Raw genomic sequence first — 16,115 nt, forward strand, 5'->3', positions numbered from 1 at the left:
GGAACAGTCCAGCCCGAACTGCCAAGCCGTGTCTTCCCTGGACCGGAATCAAGCATCCCAGGACCGGTTTCTGGCATTACAGTCGTCTCCAGCCGGGCTTGCTTGACTCCAGTGGCAAAGTGAGCAAGGGACTCACGTCTGAGCATACCCTGCCAACTTAGGGCAAACAAAGAAAAACCAAAGGTGGTGATGGATGGAGCATTGACAATACAAACACTCACCCCCAGTTAACTGATCTGGGTTTAATCCATCACCGTTCTTTAGCTCACTCCGCCACCCTAGTTCAGACATGGTCATATGCAAATCAGTCTGACCCCGTGCCTCATGGGAACAGTCCAGCCCGAACTGCCAAGCAGAGTCTTCCCTGGACCAGAATCAAGCTTCCCAGGACCGGTTTCTGGCATTACAGCCGTTTTCAGCCGGACTTGCTTGACTCCAGTGGCAAAGTGTATTGCGACTTATATAGCGCACGTATCACCCGAAGGCATCTAGGCGCTTGCCTTGGGAACCCGTCCTGGCCTTTCCCTGTGAGATAGCCCCTACAGGGCATCCCCAAGGTGAAAGCCAGGCATCCCGCAGCGGGTGGGCCGCCGTAGTGGAGATTAAGCAAGCTATTGCCCAGAGTTGCAGCGTGGGACCCCATGATTAGAATAGGCACTGAGGCGAGAATTATCGAGTCCGTGGACATTTTGGGCTCAGGACCCTGCCGCGTCGGGAATTGAACCCTGGTAGTGGGCCAGACCTCTGCATCAGGGTCTGCCGCTCTAATCAGTGAGCCACACTCCTCCAAAGTGAGCAAGGGACTCACGTCTGAGCATACCCTGCCAACTTAGGGCGAACAAAGAAAAACCAAAGGAGGTGATGGACGGAGCGTTGACAATACAAAAACTCACCCCCAATAAACTGATCTGGGATTAATCCATCACCGTTCTTTAGCTCACTCCACCACCCCAGTTCAGACATGACCATATGCAAATCAGTCTGACCCCGTGCCTCATGGGAACAGTCCAGCCCAAACTGACAAGCCATGTCTTCCCTGGACCAGAATCAAGCTTCCCAGGACCGGTTTCTGGCATTACAGCCGTCTTCAGCCGGGCTTGCTTGACTCCAGTGGCAAAGTGAGCAAGGGACTCACGTCAGAGCATACCCTGCCAACTAAGGGCGAACAAAGAAAAACCAAAGGTGGTGATGGACGGAGCGTTGACAATACAAACACTCACCCCCAGTCAACTGATCTGGGTTTAATCCATCACCGTTCTTTAGCTCACTCCGCCACCCCAGTTCAGACATGGCCATATGCAAATCAGTCTGATCCTGTGCCTCATGGGAACAGTCCAGCCCGAACTTCCAAGCCATGTCTTCCCTGGACCGGAATCAAGCTTCCCAGTACCGGTTTCTGACATTACAGCTGTCTTCAGCCGGGCTTGCTTGACTCCAGTGGCAAAGTGAGCACAGGACTCACGTCTGAGCATACCCTGCCAACTTAGGCGAACAAAGAAAAACCAAAGGTGGTGATGGACAAACACTCACCGCCAGTCAACTGATCTGGGTTTAATCCATCACCGTTCTTTAGCTCACTCCGCCACCCCAGTTTAGACATGGCCATATGCAAATCAGTCTGACCCTTTGCCTCATGGGAATAGTCCAGCCCGAACTGCCAAGCATGTCTTCCCTGGACCAGAATCAAGCTTCCCAGGACCGGTTTCTGGCATTACAGTCGTCTTCCGCCGGGCTTGCTTGACTCCAGTGGCAAAGTGAGCAAGGGACTCATGTCTGAGTATACCTTGCCAACTTAGGGCGAACAAAGAAAAACCAAAGGTGGTGATGGACGGAGCGTTGACAATACAAACACTCACCCCCAGTCAACTGATCTGGGTTTAATCCATCACCGTTCTTTAGCTCACTCCGCCACCCCAGTTCAGACATGGCCATATGGAAATCAGTCTGATCCTGTGCCTCATGGGAACAGTCCAGCCCGAACTTCCAAGCCATGTCTTCCCTGGACAGGAATCAAGCTTCCCAGGACCGGTTTCTGACATTACAGCCGTCTTCAGCCGGACTTGCTTGACTCCAGTGGCAAAGTGAGCAAGGGACTCCCGTCTGAGCATACCCTGCCAACTTAGGCGAACAAAGGAAAACCAAAGGTGGTGATGGACGGAGCATTGACAATACAAACACTCACCCCCAGTCAACTGATCTGGGTTTAATCCATCACCGTTCTTTCGCTCACTCTGCCACCCCAGTTCAGATATGGCCATATGCAAATCAGTCTGACCCTGTGCCTCATGGGAACAGTCCAGCCCGAACTGCCAAGCCATGTCTTCCCTGTACCGGAATCAAGCTTCCCAGGACCGGTTTCTGGCATTACAGCCGTCTTCAGCCGGGCTTGCTTGACTCCAGTGGTAAAGTGAGCAAGGGACTCACGTCTGAGCATAACCTGCCAATCTAGGGCGAACAAAGAAAAACCAAAGATGGTGATGGACGGAGCGTTGACAATACAAACACTCACCCCAAGTTAACTGATCTGTGTTTAATCCATCACCGTTCTTTAGCTCCCTCCGCCACCCCAGTTCAGACATGGCCAAATGCAAATCAGTCTGACCCTGTGCCTCATGGGAACAGTCCAGCCCGAACTGCCAAGCCATGTCTTCCCTGGACCGGAATCAAGCTTCCCAGGACCGGTTTCTAGCATTACAGCCGTCTTCAGCCGAGCTTGCTTGACTCCAGTGGCAAAGTGAGCAAGGGACTCACGTCTGAGCATACCCTGCCAACTTAGGGTGAACAAAGAAAAACCAAAGGTGGTGATGGACGGAGCGTTGACAATACAAACACTCACCCCCAGTCAACTGATCTGTGCTTAATCCATCACCGTTCTTTAGCTCACTCTGCCACCCCAGTTCAGACATGGCCATATGCAAATCAGTCTGACCCTGTGCCACATGGGAACAGTCCAGCCCGAACTGCCAAGCCATGTCTTCCCTGGACCAGAATCAAGTTTCCCAGGACCGGTTTCTGGCATTACAGCCGTCTTCAGCCGGGCTTGCTTGATTCCAGTGGCAAAGTGAGCAAGGGACTCACATCTGAGCATACCCTGCCAACTTAGGGCGAACAAAGAAAAACCAAAGGTGGTGATGGACGGAGCGTTGACAATACAAACACTCACCCCCAGTCAACTGATCTGTGTTTAATCCATCACCGTTCTTTAGCTCACTCCGCCACCTTGCGTATCGGAATTGGCAAATTGAGGCGTTAAGCCATGGCGGCTAACGCCTTACTCCACCACTTTCTTGGACATATGCCCCATTGTGTTCCAGACTGCATTTTTTACTTTGTTACAGAAGTGTTCATGTATCAATTTTGAGGTTGTACTTACCACCTTGTAGGCCAATGAGGACTCCCAGGTGATCCAACATGCCTCCCTCACGGCCCTCGCAATCCTGCCATTGGTTCTTCCATTGTCAGACAGTCCTGTCCACCCCTAAGATCCTCAGCATCTGACAGTGTACCTGCTCCCACCTCACCTTCCGTACATGTACAGAATATCCCTGCAGCATCCTACTCCCACACTCAACCATCAAGGGCAGGTAGAATTTAACTAGCCAGAGGAAGTCCCCTGATGCCTCTTCTGACACCCTGCCCTCCATACCCACACCCACCATCTTTCAGAACACACCTAAATCCACTCGTCATAGAATGAAGCCCAAATAGATACTTCAGAAACTATTAATAATGTAAAATTACCCCTTGGACAGACACCCAACAAGATTTGGTACAAGAAGCAAAAAACACGTAAGGATAAGTACACAAGACTTCACAGAGACTCTAGGGCCAGTTCACAGGACACAACAACGCTCCCTACTTCCAAAAACACCAGCACACAACTCCAAACACCTCCAACACTCTCCAAGTTCACTAACAGTGTGCTCAAAAGAGAAAGTGAAAGTATACGGTACTCCTCCAGTAAACAGGATGCATGCTGACATCACTTCCTGTGTGTTTGCTGCCCGTTTTTTGACTATGCTGTAATGTTCTGCACGCAAATTGGGTTTAGTGGTAATATTTTGTGTTGTTACATGTATTTTGCGATTATTTCCCATAGCGGTTATGAAAAAATTATCGCTTTTGCGTTAAAGAGGCAATATTTTGGACGATAAGTGCAAGTTGTTCCTCAGATGAACAGGATTTCATGGAATTGCATGACTGATGACAAGATTTGTTTGTGTGATGTGAGCTGCGTTGAGTATGTGACTTAACTCAATCTGAAATGTCTAGATTACAGTTATACATAGTTGTCTACATACACTTGGATCACACATTGCAGACTATCCACATTCATTCATGTGTGATCATACAGTCATGCATCAGTGCTCGTCATTGTGTTTGACAACATTAGTCACTGGCAATGTAATCTTTCCTGAGCTGTCTGCTACTGTTTGACATGCTTGCAACACACATGTAAATTTTCATCAGGCATCCAGTACTTGCAAAACATATTTGGATGCTTAAAACTATGTGTATGCTTGACCACAGATTCATACTTGATATTATTCAGCCTAGATTACCAGATGTGTACAATTTATACGCACAGCTGAAAAGTCAGTGATGTGCATGAATCAAGGTGGTTGTGGGACACAATGGTGATGTACATTATCTGATGATGTGAGCAAATTGTGTATATGTTGCATTATATTTGCGGCGAGTTATGCTACATATGTGAGATGCATTCTTACATCTCATACAGCACAGTTTTTTGCCCGGCACAACATCACATCAGTTAAGTGTGACAGCGCTACACAGCTTGAAGCTAAGTTGATACCAATATGATGGATGGACAGCTAACACACCAAGCATTTTATGTGTGTCTACAATTCGTCAGGTTTCAGACTCGGTACGCTTCAGGAGCTTGTGGTAGCAACCCGATGTTGGCAGGAATCTATGCACCATAATGCAGAATGTTTCAGCCATGTGCAAATCATGCAGAGCACCACAAAGCACACAAAGCCAGCTGTTCGAATGTTGTGGAGCCAGTGTTCAATGTGGACAGGACATTGTTGGATGGCTACTACTGAGCAGCACTTTACATTGTGCACCACTTACAACACCATGACGTTCAATGTCAGTAGCACATACAGTCAAGATGGAATTGAATCAACACTGTATGATTTATATTCGACCCATAGTGTCAGACACAGATATTGCAGTGTTTATGCAAAATGTCTTTGACAGCTAGGCGTGTGTCTTCCACAGGCCTCTAGGCACTAGCAGTGGACATTGATGCAGCATCAACAACACTTAGCTGTTAGCAAACTCTGGCATGCCAGCTGTAGACCCATTGCAGTCCGGAGATACAGGAATTTGGCACTATGTATGGTTGAACAATCAAGTTGCACATGATCATATACATAGGGTACTCTGTGTTTTCATGGCAGACACCAGGGCAACTATGGTTTGACAGTTGAGTCATCATATTTTGTCCTGCCCCTTTTCACATCATCATGCATGTTGTTTTTGTGCCGGGCATTAGCTGGTGAAGGTGAGGCACCTGACCTTAGCACAGCTTTTACGTCAGGGTACCTGTGACTCTGAAACTTTGAGGGCATATTTGAATTCCCAGCACATGTGTTTTCCACTGGCAGGCTCAGAGTGCCCAGCTGCAGACATGCTTGTGTACTCCCGGTTGAGCAAGTATTGCGTTTGTAGATTCACTGATCATCACAGTGTATTGTGTTTGGAGGGCTTGTGTCATTGTCCATGGTTGTGAGATGGTTTTATATGGAGCATATAAGGCACAGCAATGGCATATTCAGCAACATGTTCACACTGCTTGTACAACCTTGACTTACATGTAATATGTCTCACATGTGATTAGCTTTCTTAAGTTGTCAACCAGGTTGTCAACCAGGAGACAACCATGTGTGTCTGTTTTTCATCATCACATGTTATGAATCTCTTGTTTCTGTCTGGAGATATGTTTTGGGGTAGCATACACATGACTGGAGTTGCGGTACTGGTTGGCCACACAGGGCTGCAACACATTCCATATGTCTGTTTTCTGGCCATCTTGAGCAACATTGTTGTGTGGATGTATGACGTAACAACGCAAGTCAATACAACGCGTGCCGTTATATCACGGTCGTTACAATCACTGCGATGTTACCACGCTATGCCATTACAAGGCAAGACTTTACATCGACTTGCGCTAGATGGCGTGCTAACATTAGAAAAGTGTCATTTACTATTTTAACTCCAGTCCACTTAACAGTAAGGAAGGTGTTGGGATAGTAAACTACACTATTTCTAATGTTAGCACGCCATCCAGCGCAAGTTGATGTAAAGACTTGGGTTGTAATGGCATAGCGTGGTGACATTGCGGTCGTTGTACCAACCACAATGTAACAGCATTGTGGTGTACTGACTGCGATGTTAAGGATGTTTTCCATGTTGTGCATTCCGGGAGTGATACATAAAAATTTGACATTGCCGCATTTTGTAAGTTGCATGTTTGTCTATGTGCTCCACTGTGACTGCAGGTGTGGGTGTATTTATAATGGTGTAGCTATGATAAATTGGTAAATGACACACATCATGCAATTGACACTGGTAAACTTATGTTGATCATCGCCAGACATTTTGGACAATGTCAGGGTGCTACTATTTGCTAGCATGTCCATCTCACCCAAAACATTGTCCAATCCTGGTGTAATTGTTAGTATGTTGATGGCAAACTTTTGCTCCAATGATTGGTTTTCCTGTTGCACTTCACTCATGTGTATGTCTGTTCTCTGTTCACTGTGGGACCATACACATTACTTAGGTCATAGGCCCAATCCGTTGTTCCATTCCCAATCTTCGTTTGATGTATGCTATGTCCACTGCCATATGTGAGAGCTGTGTGGTTCAGTTATTGGTTTACTTTTCACTTGTCAGATATAGGAACCTATGCAAAGAATAAACATGCACATGTCAGATGAGACTCCAGCCACTCACCTGAATTCAGGGATGTTTGCAGGGACAATGCTAACTCTCCAGTCCTCTCGGAACAACTCTCAGCGCTACTGAAGGGAAACAGGAGCCCTGGCAGTTGTTCTAAGAGGGAAGGGCATTGGGAAGACAAGGAGAGAAGAGAAGACACCTCAACCGTCTGCCACCTGGGCCTGCCAGGATCCGTGTTCGTAAAAGGGAAACGGTACACAGTTATCTTCAGCCGGTGAATCAAGGATTATATCAGCAAGCTAGAACTCTTTTAAATATATTTATATATATTTATATCTATGGTTGTGAATTCAGTAACGATTTACCTCTATGTGTTGCTGTTGCTGCACAGATACACACTCTATTCCTCAGGAAGGAGCTGGGGTAGGTTGCCTATGCGTACTTACAACCGCAATAAGAAACAATTCTAAAAAGAAAACATGACATAAGTATGTTAATCAGATGTGCTATTTCTTTGAACAATGACTAATTTGTTCCTCGTATTAGTCTTGGTACCTTTGCTTTCACACCAGTGGAACCTAAGTGGTGTTCCTAATGTCCCAGCACGAGATAGTCAAAACGAGTCCCAAGTATTAAAGGTTCCATCAATGAGCGTTTGAAGCGTCTCTGCACAATTCCTGAGCCTAAACAAACATCCTAACTAACATACATTCTGAGTTTCCTCAACCTAAATTATACAAGTGGAGTGGAAGTCTCTAGATAAAGCACACGCGGTATTTCAAGCATAAGTACACAGGCGCGGTATTTCCTGACACTCGCGCTGTTATTAAATAAAGGAATGCAGCACATAGCTCTAGAATCCGATGACCCCGAGATTAACCGATCTGCAAACTGGGCTCCGATGTCTGGGCCAGCCTTCAAGGGAGCTGACAGAAATCCAAGTGCGTTGACGAGGTTTCCTTGGGAACGAAGACGCCTGTTCACTCTGACGGGGAAGCAAAAAGCCCAGCAACGCTACGCATCAGGTGTGGGTATTTATTCCCAATGTGAGGGCGTTGGTTCTTGCGTCTCTTATGTGGAATGTCTAGAATCTTCTGGAATCTGTTGTAGGCTAGGAAATGTCTTTTTGGCAAAGAATAAACAATCTTAAAGGCTATCAGCGGGTAGCGAGAGCCATACGGGGACAAATAAACATTGGCAATAGTTTACATTAAAAATTATAACACAATGAAATAAAGACTAAGCATAGTGTAGATTCACATCGCAAGACATGGAATCATAATGTGTTATACAGATACTGAAGACATGGTTATTGGTTCAGGACATGCGTAAAACAGTACTATGCAGATACTGAGACATGATTAATAGAAAAGCCAGAAGGATGTTGATGTGTGTTCCTAACAGCACACAAGATTGTTGTGTAAGGATATTATATTGTACATACTAGGATTCAGTGTTATTTTTAAACAAATGAAAACATGTGATGTCATCTTTGTACATTGGGATTATGTGAAGAAATTTGTGATGATTAGGTCCCTCTGTTCAGTTCCAGCAGCAGAAGCTGTGGTGTGTGTAGCATCTGCCTCTTCTTCCTGGTCATTCTGTGGATTGTCCGATTCCTCCTGCTCTTCAGCCCATGGCATTTTTGTGCATACACATATGTTGTGCAGAATGCAACATGCTGTCACCCAGGCCCTCGTCACTAGCCGACTGGACTACGGCAACGCCCTCTACGCCGGTACCACCGCCAAGCTCCAGAAGAGACTCCAGCGGATCCAGAACGCCTCAGCCAGACTCATCCTCGACATCCCACGAACCAGCCACATCTCCGGACATCTGAGAGACCTTCACTGGCTCCCCGTCAACAAAAGAATCACCTTCCGCCTCCTCACCCACGCACACAAAGCCCTACACGACCAAGGACCGAGCTACCTCAACAGCCGAATCAACTTCTACGCTCCCAAACGCCACCTCCGATCAGCCAACCACGCCCTCGCCGCCGTCCCCCGCATCCGAAGAGCGACTACAGGAGGAAGGTCCTTCTCCTACCTGGCCGCCAAGACCTGGAACTCCCTCCCGACCGACCTGCGCCTGACCCAAGACCACCTCTCCTTCAGGAAGAAGCTGAAGACCTGGCTGTTCGAGCAGTAGCGCCCCCCCCCCCCCCCCCCCCCCCCCAGCGCCTTGAGACCCTACGGGTATGTAGTGCGCTTTATAAATGTCATTAATTGATTGATTGATTGTGATGATTTTGCAGACAAGTTCTGGGCTGTACAGCAGTCTGCCACCTGATATATCGAGGCACCGGAACCTGGACTTCAGCACTCCAAATGTCCTTTCAACAATGGACCTGGTGCGTCCCAGGGCAATGTTGTACTCTCTGTGTGCCTGTGTTTGTGTCACTCTGAGGGGTGTCATCAGCATGGTAAGAGTGCATATCCTTGATCACCTGAAACAGAAAATTGAGAGATGTGTCCATTAGTATTTGTGCCTGCTATGTTTGCAGAGTGTCTATTTTGGTGTGTGTGAATTGTGCTACTTTGGACATTCTGATTTATCATGTGTAGCTTCAGATAATTGACCAGCATCACTGCAAATTAAATTGCCTATACTTGACAGCCTACACATCACCATGGTGGTGTTGTCTGGATCCTGTGTATTGCCTCCATGTTGTGACTGTCAGGATGTATGTTTAACTAAAAAAGAGATTACAGTTTCTTTACAGGCCTGTTGCACATACTGATCCTCTCATGTGCACAAATGTAATGGGGTGCATCATTGGCACATGTGCCTGCTACAACATCCCCTTACGTTTTTCATTATTACTATTTTGGAACATCCTCTATATACTTCATTGTGAGTAATTGTGCTGAGGGTAGCTGTGAGAGAGATTTCTTGTCTGCTAAATGATGAAGTCATTGTGGGCTAATTACATCCACCTTGCTCCAAAAGTGGGTCAGTGTTTGAGTGACAGTGGCACTGCTACCTGGTGCAATGAACTCAAAGGGACATGTGATGACAATGTACATATGCATTGATTCCCTTGTGCATGATTTGACTTTGACTCTGCATGTATACATGTTTGAGTCAGACTCATCAATATTTCAGTCGGTGTCAGTTCACAATCAACACACATCTTTAATTTAGATTTTGTGCATCATATTCCTACACCTCTCCATGGTAGTCCTATGCATGTTATACTGGGCTAAGGTAGAAGAGTCCTTCACCTAAGCCACAAGGGTAGAGAGGTATTCCTGGGTGTGGATAAGTCCCCCCAAATCAAATACTGTTCATCAAAGGTATCCCATCCAGTGTAATGAAAGCTTGGCACTGAACTCTCATGGCGTCAACCGCTCAAATACGGGAAAGGAAGCAATTCATTTTTGTTAAATAACCCTTACACACTCTAGTAGTGTCATGCTTCATCATTGGGTTCACCCTGACTCTTAAAGGTCAAGGTGGGCTCAACCATATTTCAGGGTGCACTTAAGAGAGATTTTGCACAGTTAACACCCGCTAACAGTAGTGGCGATCCTCAAAATAAAGTTTTTTGCCAGAAAACTTGCACTAACTGAGGTTAGCAGCAACTTGTAAATATGGCAATAAAAAACAGGAGCTGTAACGTCAACAAATTGACGCTACGGCAGCGTTAACTCCTTGTACATATGCCCCTTGGTGTCTATGACCAGTAGTAACCAACCCAACTGCATACGCACCACAATCATTCATAAAGGTCACCTGGTGGCTACAGTATATTGGCACAAATACTCATTCAAGGTTGATAGTGTTTGCAATTAACTCAGTTCATTTATTATAATTAGTTTAAAAACAGGTAGAGGCTTGATTAAAAACATTTATATTTAAAAATAATCACAGACAAAATGTTCAAACTAAAAGAACAGTTGATCACATAAGTAACAATTAGAATCCAAAAAACAAAGAAAACAAAAACACGAGAGATAACACAGACAGTTATCTTTGTCTTTAGTGGCCACACCCCAGGTTTATAATCATATACACACACCCTGATATCTTGTAGACCATCAACATCTAGGGCGATGTCCGTACAGCTGAGTTTATGGCAACAAAAAAGGTGCGTTGTCGCGTTTAGAAGGCTTTATCTTATTCCACCTTCTTTATCAAGACTGAAGTATTAAAACCTACCGTTCATTGTGAATCTATAAATATAAACACACATATATATACATGGATAATAAAGCTAACATCCTCATTAAAATCACTTGTTAAAAAGACATAGATACATATCCTCAAACTAAATTTTTCTCGCAAACAATAAAACCACAGTTTATACCGAATGATTGTCTAGTGTCTTGTATCCTGAAACTTTAATCAATATCAAAAAGACAAAATTTCATCACAAATAGTGTCAATGAACCACAGGATATATAAAGACCAAGGGGGCATATTAGCAACAAATAGCGATAATTATCGCTAGATGTGCTTAGCGCATTTTTATTTATCGCAGGGTATTACCGGATATTATCGCAGAGATATCATGCTATTAGCAAAGTTTATCTCCAAAGTGATAAAATATCTGGCGATAGCGGCTCAATGCGTGAATATCGCTGGAAATCCAGCGATATTCAGGTATCATCGCTAATGGGGACTTAACCTAAATATCCACCTCCCATTAGATATACAGGTTAAGAAGTGGTCTGAGAAGGCGTTAGATTCTAGCAATAATCGCGCTTAGCGCAAGTTTTCTTATCGCTTCGCCTGGCTTGCTAATAGGCGATAGCTGTGGTAGCGACTGTTTACAGTCGCTAACAGGTTGGGTATGCCCACTTTGCAGGTCATTAGCGATAAATATCGCTCACATGCAAAGCGGGCCCCAAACCTGTAGCTATTGCCTACAAGCTGTCGCTAAATGCTGTTAGCGACAGCTTCCTAATAGGGCGATAAAAATATCGCTGCTTTCGAGGGAAAAAGTTCAGCTAAAGCGGCGATATTGCCCTTGCTAATATACCCCAAGATTCTTTACAATACCATAATTGTAACCTTGAAAATGTCTGGGTATGCAAGCTCAAGAACTTTGGATGCTTCGCCACCCCCCGCTCGGTTGAGCAATGTAATATAACAGAACAGAACGGAGGCTGTGAGGGCAATAGATGAGACGGGCAGATCGAACTAAAATATGCGGGTACATAAGTTTAAGCTATCTGTAGGTACTGTCACTCCTCTTTCAGTTGAGCAAACATAATATAGTGGAATTCAGGCTCAGAATTATGGAAGTGTGAGAAGCATTGTAAACATAGCAACAAACTATAGCATTGAGGCATTGATGACACATATATAAATTGAGGTCTTTTGCTTACTAGAGCCAAAATTGATAATGCTCTGATACGAATAAGAGTGGGAGAAGTCTCATGAAGGAACAAGGTTTCCTAAAGACAAAATATTTCCCGGCCTTGAAGCCAATAGAAAAGGCTGGGAGATGGTACTGATTTTAATAAGGTGGGTAGTCTTGCCAAATTATAAGTTATGCAAAGTGAGGTAATTTTGTGTCCATAGAACTAGGACCTGTTATTGTTTTTTTAATGTTATCACTAATAGAAACCTGAACATAAAGGATAGATTGATGGAGCCCTAAAGCAATAAGTGGGGTCATCTAAAAAACAAGTAAGTTAGAAACATCACATTAGGTATATTATAGAAGGATAAACAGAAAATATCCAATAATTGCAAACTTAGGAAAGTACATTCATTTATATATGTGTGTTCTTATATTTAGAATCCATTGGATTATTTTAATTGTCAACAACGGCCTAGGATCATAATATTTTGTGCTAGAGAGAGATATATAGTTTACCCACCAAAAAGTAAGTGGATATACATATTTTGAAGCACATTGATAGACTGCAGGAAATACTGATACTAAATGTGTCAGTTGTAGTGTTACAAGTGTATCACACACAATAAAACAAGGCGTGTTGTGTCTATTAGGCAGAGGATGAATGTATGTTTAGTGGAATGATCAGGGGTCATGGAGAGGAGTAGAATGATTGTGAGAGGGCACTTGGTCGTTTGTCTTTTTGATATTGATTAAAGTTTCAGGATACAAGACACTAGACAATCGTTCTGCATAAACTATGGGTTTATTGAGAATTGTTTGCCAGATGGGGCAAGATGGCCGCCGTAGCTCTGTAGAGGACAGTCGCTAGTTCTCCTCTCTCCCACCCTAGGATGGAACCGGATTTCTAAATACGGGGATGTGGATGCTGGCTGGTCTGCTGCACCGCTTTTCGGCAGGCTTCCTCAGGGTAGTTTCTACTAATACGGGGGCAGCTTTCCTTGGTTATTGGAGGAAAGTAATCACTGCCGCTAAAGTAACCCACAAAATGTCGCAGAAAAGCAAAATGGACAAGGATAAGGATAACCCAACAGGGTCGATTAAAGGCCCAGGAGTAAGAGAAGGCGCAATCCCAAAGGTGCCAGCCACTGCTGTTAAGAAACAGATGGAGCAGATTAGCCGATCCGCTAAAAGTGCCTTGCTTAAAAAAACGGAAAGACAGGAGAAGAAGGCTGAGGCTAAACCAGAGACCCATCTCGTGGCGAGCAAAGCTGCGAGGGAGGTAATCTTGGACACAGAAGTAAAAAGCCAGCGAGCTCAAGCGCTGGCATCAAAGGAGCAGCTGAGACAATCAACCTTACCGGAATCATTCACAACGAAGATACTCCCGCTGGCTCAGGTGCAGGCGCCCGATCTCCGGCAATCCGGTGCAGCGAGTGGAGCTCCATTATTAAAGCAGACTGAGACGGAATCTCCGAATTTGGCAGCCGGGCTCAGCGGAGATGTCGGAGAAACAGCAAACCACGAGGACGCAAGCGTCGAGGGCCCGGTTGCTGGGCAACCACGGAAGGCTGCGGGAAACAGCACGCAGCAAGCGGTGCAGAGCGCAAATGTCGAGAAGGCGAGCGGGGAGGAGAAAGCTGATTCAAAAGGTAACGCGCTAGAACAGCTGGAAAAGCGCAACAATAGTCAAATGCTAGACGCACTGAAAAATGTTGAACTAGGTTTAAGCACTAAAACTTTAATGCATATCAACCCAAGCTGGGGGAGTACACAGAGCCTAAGAGACCAGCAAGATCTCGTGTATGACCAGGAGAATGGCAAAGGAGGAAGAAATGATAGAGGCACTAGGGGAGGCTCACCCGAGTTCTTTTCAGTCAATGAGGGCTCTGACACTACAGATATTAGCGGACCGGAAAACGAGGAAGAGGGGAGCAGCACGGATCAGTCATTAGATTCTGATACAAGTAAGGACTCTAGGGATCAAATGACCAAGAAGAAAATGAGAGCTGGAGTCAGAAGGGATGGAAGAGGGTCTAGAAGCAGCATGAATAAGAAATTGTCTTGGGACTACTCGGCTACATCAGAGACATATCAGGAAAGAGATCAAAGTGAGGGTGAAAATGGGGAAAATGGTAAACCGCAAAATGTAACACTGGAAATTGTATTTGGAACTCTGAAGCAGATGCATTCTGAGGCCAGAGCAGAAAGTAGGAGAGCGAAAAGAGACACAAAGAAGCTACAAGCCTCTCTCAGAAGAGTAAGCAGAAAACAGGAAGAGGTCGAAGTAAGAGTAACTCAAGTGGAAGAAAGGACCAGCAGAGTGGAAGATGAGGTGACAGATTGGAAGTCTTTTAAGGCGGAACAAGAAAAGGTGGTAGAGGACTTACAATGGAAGTTGGAAGACTTTGAAAACCGCCAAAGGCGGAACAACGTAAGACTTTTGGGACTGGAGGAAGGGCGGGAGGGTCAGGACCCTAGAGGGTATGTGATAAAAATATTGACAGAGGCTTTTCCAGACTCGAAATGGCAGTGGGAACTTGAAGTACAAAGGGCCCATAGATATCCTATGTTCATAAAGAAAAACCGTGGGGGGCAAGAGAAGGCACTACCAAGGGCTATGTTGGTTTTTCTGAGGAACTTTTTAGCAAGGCAAGAAATAATTGACAAAGCTAGACCTGATGCTAGAAAGACTGTTGACGGAAATACTTTTTTTGCCAGACCTGATTTCTGCCATGTCACCGTGGAAAGAAGGTGGAAGCTTAGGCAGATGATAATTCCCTTTCAAAAGCAAGGGGCGGAAGCCTATTTGTTATTCCCGGCAAGGTTGAAAGTAATAAGGAAGGGGTATACAAGGATGTTCACATCAGAGATAAAAGCGGGGGAGTATCTTGTAGAGATTTCGGATTTAGACAGAAGAAAAGAGAACAGACCCAGAACCCCGCCAAAATCACCAACAGATAGTCCACCAAAAACTCCGTAAAGGTAACAGCAAATCAAATGTGTACAGAGTAGGTGATAGTTGTGGAAACAGGGTGGGAGAGAGTAGCGACTCTGCAGACTACAGGGGCCACATATAGGTCGGATAGACCTATTTGCCTGTGGTAAGGGGGGGTGGGATCCAGAGGGGAGGGAGACAGAGGGAGGGAGGGGGGGGAGGCTGGGGAAGACAGGTATTCAGGTGGTGGGCACAAGCACAAGTACAAGCACAATGCACGTAGTAGAGTAAAGAAAGACTTGATGGATGAGGTATACAATAGCTTTGTATTAAAATTTGAAGGTAAGGAAGCAACGAAGCAATTGAATTCAGGAAATGGGAGAGGGAAAAATCTGAACTATATTGACTTGTAGGATAGTCTCGATAAATATTTGTGGACTAAATGACTTAAATAAACGGCTTAAAACTACTGCCCTTTTAAAATCGCTGAATCCTGATTTAGTGTGTCTTCAGGAAACACATATTGAAGGTACTAAGGTTTATCTATTAGAACAACTTGGTTTTAATGTATTAGTGAAAACTAATCAAAATACTAAAACGAGGGGGGTGGCCATTCTAGGTAAGAGATATGATACGCAGGTAAAAAGAAAGAAGGAAGATCAATGGGGTAGATGGGCTATAGTTGAACTAGTGTTTAGGGGGGAAACTATCACGGTTGTCTCGGTTTACGGATCTACAGGAGACGATCCTGAGATTTTTCAATATCTAGATACAGAATTAGCGCAATGGCCAGAACCCATCATACTATGTGGGGATTTGAATATACATGATGCAGACAGCAGCTTCTTAGATCCTGGTAGGAATTACTCAGGAAGGAAAAAAAGGACTCATAGAGCCTTATCAGATATGGTAAGGAATAATTTGTTAGAAGAC

This window comes from Lissotriton vulgaris, chromosome 9 (genome assembly GCF_964263255.1).
Source record: "Lissotriton vulgaris chromosome 9, aLisVul1.2, whole genome shotgun sequence".
In the NCBI taxonomy this organism is placed as follows: domain Eukaryota; kingdom Metazoa; phylum Chordata; class Amphibia; order Caudata; family Salamandridae; genus Lissotriton; species Lissotriton vulgaris.